This window comes from Trichosurus vulpecula, chromosome 3 (genome assembly GCF_011100635.1).
Source record: "Trichosurus vulpecula isolate mTriVul1 chromosome 3, mTriVul1.pri, whole genome shotgun sequence".
NCBI lineage: Eukaryota > Metazoa > Chordata > Mammalia > Diprotodontia > Phalangeridae > Trichosurus > Trichosurus vulpecula.
The window spans coordinates 200,206,217-200,212,736 of record NC_050575.1 but is presented as its reverse complement, the minus strand read 5'-3'; positions in this window follow the sequence as shown (position 1 = coordinate 200,212,736).

The window sequence follows — 6,520 nt, the reverse complement described above, 5'->3', positions numbered from 1 at the left end:
AACTCTTTTGTCTTGTGTAGTTTTCATTTATGATTTCTTGAAATATAGCTCTGAAAAAACAGGCTTTGGAAAAGCCCATTGTGATTCAAATAGAGCCATTTGACTACGCCTTTTAATGGGAATCACTCTGCCTTTCATTAATTGGCCAATAATAGCTCCCAGCCCAAGCCCTTCTAGCTCATTGTTTGGGTTTTGATGGCTCAGAGTGAGTGTAAGTAGTAATAGTTTCTGGCCAGAAACGTTGAGGGTCTTCTGCTCCAGATTGATTCTTTTGTGATGGCAAACTAGGTCATCTTTTGTCTCAATTCTTACCTAGCCCTTTATCACTGAATGGATGTTGCCTCAGATACACCGAGCTGTGGGAAAGACCTTAGCTTAAAAAGGTCAGCGTCTCCCATTGCATCCTGGGCCATTGCCAGTCATGTTGACTTATGTTTTGCCATTGGACTCAGATGACACCGGAGGAGAGAGTAAGGCTGATGGCTTTGCTCTGTTGTGCTTCACTTAAATCCAATTTACTGGCAAGTCGAGATATCACCCACTTGATGTCATTGGTCATCTTTGAGAATAAAGGATGAACGACAACAATTTGCATCCCTGCCATCTATGTGCCTAATAGGCACTTAACATTTGTTGATTGTGTGCCTTAGAGTACTAACAAATCTTAGTACAGAAAAAGTGTTTAAAAAAAGTTGACCGTTATCTTCTTGTATAAGCATAGCCTTCTGAAAGAAGTACTTTCACTACGAAAAAAGGGAAGCAAATGGCAAAAAGAAGAGTGAAAAAGGGAGAAAGAAAAATCCTCTCATCTACCATCTTGGTAAATTCTTAGAGTGGTGAACAGTTAATATCCAAGAAGAAGGATAAGAAGAAGAAATATGGTATTATTCTGGACTGAAAAGGCCAAATTTGAACTCAGATCCTCCTGACTCCTGGAGCTCTACTCACTGCGCCACCTAGCTGCCCCCCATTTCTCCTCAGACCACTCTGGTTAGTTTTCTCCTTCATGAGCTGGGGTCCCCTAGACTCCAGTGGAAGGGTGCAGGGGCATGGGTTTAATGCTTTAGGGCTGGAATTCACCTAGATTAGATTCTGTTTAGACCATAAACAAAAGTAAGGTCTCCTCATTGGGTGGGTTCCCCCAAGATCCTGGAGCATGTACCCCATGGATTAGGCCAATCTCATCTATCAGCCTTGTTCTTCAGGGACTGGCTGAATGACTTACAGGGACTGGTCCCTGAATGAGGAAATAGAAAGGAAAAACCTCAATCCTAATTTAATAATTGGTTATTAATATAATAGAAAAATAACCACTTCTATTACATGATTACATATATATAACCTACATCGGATTGCTTATTGTCTCAAGGAGGGGGGAAAAGGGGAGGGAGAGAGAGAATTTGGAACTCAAAACTTAAGAATAAAACCACACAAATGTTAAAAATTGTTTTTACATGTAATTGGGAAAAAATAAGATACTATTTTTAAAAAAGAGGTGATATAGTACAAACCCTCATTTTACAGATTAGGAAACTGAAGCCCAAAGAAATTAAGCAATTTATCCATGACAAAGTATCCTGAGGAGTTAGAGCAACTAGAAAATTATAATATTCTGGTTGTTGAGATACTTTATATATTAAAATTAAACTAAAACAGTTACTAAGTAAGGTTAATGTTCATGTTAAGTTTTGAATTTAAAAACTGTCATATTGGGTGTTCAGATGTTCATGGTGTTTAAACAAATGTCAGTAGCCTCTAGTATCTAAACATAGAATTATTGTTATTTTGAGATTCCTCTTGGCTAGATAGGGCTGTAATTAAGTACTCTTGAATGTAAAGAAAGCCAGCATTTCTTAATCACTACTTTATCACCCTACTCATTAACACCTGGGAAAGGGAGAACGAGGAGAGAGGTGGTAATATGCAAAAAATCTTATTTCATCAGTGTAGATCTTTCCTCTACTGACTCAGATGGAGACATCGCTATGCTTTTAAATGTTTTTATGAGTTACTGTGGCCAAAAATATCATTACCAAGTGACCTGCATTATGGAAATAAGCCTTTTCCACTTTTTTGGTAGGATGATTTCCAGATTAGACTACACGTATAACCTACTTTGGGGCAGCTAGGTGGTGAAGTGGATAGAGTGCTAGGCCTGAAATCAGGAAGGAACACCTGCATTTAAATACAGCCTCAGGCACTTGCTAGCTGTGTGACTCTAGGTGAGTCACCTAACACTGTTTGCCTCAGTTTCCTCTTCTGTAAAATGAGCTGAAGAAGAAAATAGCAAACCACTCCAGTATCTTTGTCAAGAAAACCCCAAATAGGGTCACGCACGAAGAGTTGGATGTGACTGAAATGATAACCAACTTGATAGATGTTCCAGAGTTTGTGCTATATTGTTATACTCTCTTTAGAACACAGGTTCACCACAATGTTATAGGTAATACATTGGAGTAGGGCATCAGTGAAGGATTCTTTCCTTAAACAGGAAACCATTAACCCTAACTCAAGAAAAAGGTCTTTGAGTCCCCGCCCCCTCTCCCCCCACCCCCAAGACATTATCATGTGCCTGCAATGTGGCAGGCAATTGTGCAAGGCACTGGGGATGCAAAGGAAAATAATGAAATAATCCTTGCCCTCAAAAAGTTTTCATTCTATGGGGAGAGACAATGTACACATACAAATATATTTGAAATAAAGGTAAGGTAATTGTGGGGACGCAGTAGCTAGGAGTTGGGGTGGAAGGGGGCAGAATCAAAAAAGGCCTAATGTAGTGGATGGTACTTGACCTGAGCTTTGAAGGAAACTAGGATTCTAAGAAGAGGAGATAAGGATTGATTGCATTTCAAGAATGAAACTAGGACAGCCTTCATAAACACACAGAGATGGGAGACTAAATGTTGTATATGGGGAACAGCAAGAAAGTTAATTTGGTTAGATTGAAGAGTAAATGAGAGGAGTAATATATAGCCCTAGAAAGATATGTTGGAGCCAGAGATGACTAAGCTTTAAATAACAAAGAGGAATTTACACTTTATTATGGAAGCAAAAGGGAGCTTCTAAAAGTTGAGCAGGGGAATGATATGGTCAGACCTGGACTTCAGGAATATCACTTTGATAGCTGCATGGAGGGATTATAGAGGGGAGAAACTTGAAGTAAGAAGACCAATAGGAAGTTAATGAAATCTGACAGCAAGAAGTGATGAGGGCCTGAACTAGAGTAGAGGTCATGTAAGTAGACTGAAGGGACAAACAGGAAAGATACTGTGGAAGTAGATTGGACAAAACTTGGTAACTGACTGGATATAGGGTTGGAACGGGGTTGAATGATGAAGAGTTGAGGATGTTTCTGAGGCTGTCAAGTTGGGTGACTAGGAGGATGGTGATTCCCTTGAAAGCCATGGACTTTTTGGGAAAGATAATGAGTTCTGTTTTGGACAAATGTTGAGTTTGAGATGTCTGCAGGGCATGTAGTTTGAATTATCCAAAAGGCTACTGAATGGGTCCCTTCACCCATTTAAGAGAGATGATGTCATCTACAGCAATCATAGGACAGAAGAGAAGATTGGTACTAGTCTATTTACATTTGATCAATTGGTGTCTATTGTGTAACCAGACATCCATTTTCAAGATAGTCTGAGTTTTTAGTGCAGATTGAGAGCAAGGAACAACTCAAAGCTGATTAATTCACTTACAAATTAAATGACCTTGTTAGCCTGGTATTCTGAAATCTTCATTTGCAATAGCTATACTGTACCACAGAAATGAAAATAATATTACTATATTAACTGCTGTCTTGCATAAAACTTAACATTTCACAATAAAAAAATCCTGAAATGAGTAGCTTTCAAGTGCTGGTACAGCTTCGTTGACCCATCTGTAATGAAAATTAGGGCTTCTGTTTGGCTATTAATACCTGACACTAAGGGCAATCCATTTTAATAAATATTTATTAAGGCATAGAGGTGTGAGACATTATGCTTGAAGTGGTATATGTGTATATATATATATATATATATATGTATGTATATATAGACAAAAATTAAATAGGTCCGTGTGCACCCAGGGAACTTCACCAAAGTTTGGGGGAGGGGCACATTAAGCATAAATGAAGGTAAGGAGATATAAAAGTCTATACCAGGAGAAAAAGAGCCTTAAAACTCAGGGGAGGAGAAAATATCTAGAAATAATAAATAAAATATATAAATAAAAATGAAAATATCTATTCAGCAATGTTAAAAACTTCAGAAGTTAAGAATTAGGGCTTAAAAAAGGCCATTAGATTTAGGATTTAAGAGCATAGGTACTGTCTTCTCCATTCCTCCCAAGAGTAAGAAAAAATAGGTTGTGAAGAAAAATGAGTCCAAAGTACGGCACTCAGACATTTCTTTGAAGCACAAGAATTCAAGACTTGCCCCTTCTGTAGGATGTGAAGTCTCAAGTTAATATAAATCTTATAAAATAAAAATCATTTCAGTATTTTGTCATTGAGAGAAATGATTATTAATAACCAAAGATCTGGGGAGATCCAGAGCTCCCTGCTTTTTCTAAAGTCCTGCTTTTAAAAGTTTGATCTCTTGAAGGATATAAATGATAATGAGATTGGACTAACTTTCTTGTTCGGACCTCACCTAGGTCGGGTAGCCATTGTGCTCTACTCAGGTTGGATGAGGATAAATTCTTTGAATAGATTGCCCAAGGCTGGGGGTAACTTGAGAAGTAAATGACATAATCGAAATTTAGTTCTAATATTCATTCTCTCATTGATTGTAAACTAATCAAAGTTGATTGCTACCCTTAGGAACACCCTCTCTCCCAATGGCCATATAAGCCATGAGCCTGCCTTCATGATTGTCTTTGGACTAAGAGAGATGCGAAATGACCATCCTTTTATTAATAAACATGGTGGCATTATTAATAAAATGATTAAATTACCCAGAAATTATATCTCTTGAAACCTTTTAAAAGATCACATCATATAGGTATAAAACAGAGGACTAAGATTAAGTAGCCTTGGATTTAATTTCTTTGATTTACGTTGGTACCAGTTACTTACCATTTTTGAGCATCTGCTAGGTTCTTCATAGTACATGGTCTTTGCTTTCAAGCAATTTGTAGTTTAATGCCCAGATGGTGGCTACAGATCCTGGATTTTCCAAGAGACTCCTAATTTCAAGAAAGGAATATATATTTCTATTTTTGTTAGAAATATCCTATTAGACCATGTACTCTGATTTTGGTTTTGGAAAATATGGCCCCTTAGTTCATATCACTTTTCTTTAAAAAAAAAATCCCACACATATATCACTGTGATGGTTGATTTTCAATTTTATGGCTTAGCAGACTTCAAGGGGAAAGCATAGGCTAAGACAAATGCTAAATGACCAAGGCTTGTGGTTATCACCATAAATTGGCTTTACAACTAAATTTGGAAATTGGCAATGAGATATCTGGCATAAGGAAGAGGAGATAGCCTTGCATAGTGAAAAAAGCACTAGTTTAGGAGTCTAAAGACCTGGTCAGCTACTAATTTGCTCTGGAACCTTGGAGACAGGTAGCTTCTTCTCTCTGGGCATGTTTTCTACTCTGTAAAATTAGGAAGTTGGACTAAACAAAAGCAAAGGTACCATTCCCTAAGTCTGCTGCTTCTTTGCCCTGTCTTACAACCTTCTGCGCTTCAGTGGAACTATCAGAAATTCTGCTCCCCACCCCAAGCAGAGAAATCATACATTTTTGTGTGTTGTCTTTCCCTGTTAGAATGTAAGCTATTTGAGGGCAGGAACTATCTTTTCACTGTATTTGTATTCCCAGGGCTTAGCTCAGAGGTTGGCATATGTTGTTTGTGGCCGACCTGCCACCTGTGGCTCCGAGGGGATCTGTTTCTCAAACACCGGGAGGCAAGCTCTGGCTCTGGATGAAGGACTGTGCCTACGGGTGGAGGGCTCAACCAAGGTTCCCTGCTAGGCGATGAATTTTTTGGTTACCAATTTTCTCCCTTACGAAGGGGACAGCCTTGAAGTAAAGAGAATAATAGTAAGTTAATGAAATGTGACAGCAGGAAGTAATGAAGCCCTTGAGTAGGCACAAGGTGCAAATGGAAGATCCATTGGGGAGGGGGAACCTTCCCAATTTTCCTCATAATTTCTCCTGTTAGAGGGGATTTCTCAGGCCTTAATTTCTTGCCTGACTCCCTCAGGGCCCTGACCACCCTATCCTATCTGTACAGCGCTCAGCAGAGTGCCTGGCACATAGTAGGGTCTTAATAAATGCCTACTGACTGTCTAGGGCCCTTTTCTTCCTCCACATCCTTCTTTCTGCCAGCTCTTCTCCCTCATCGGTTAGAATGAGGGCATTGGCCTCCACGGTCTCTAAGGTCCCTCCGGGCTATGACAATTCACAAATTTATAAGGCAATCCACAAATCCTCGCCCTCTCAAGAGACCGCGATGGCCCATTTAACGAGACCCGTTTTCCAGGCAGTCCCACCCCTTCCCCCAACTCTCTCTTGGCTGAAGCAA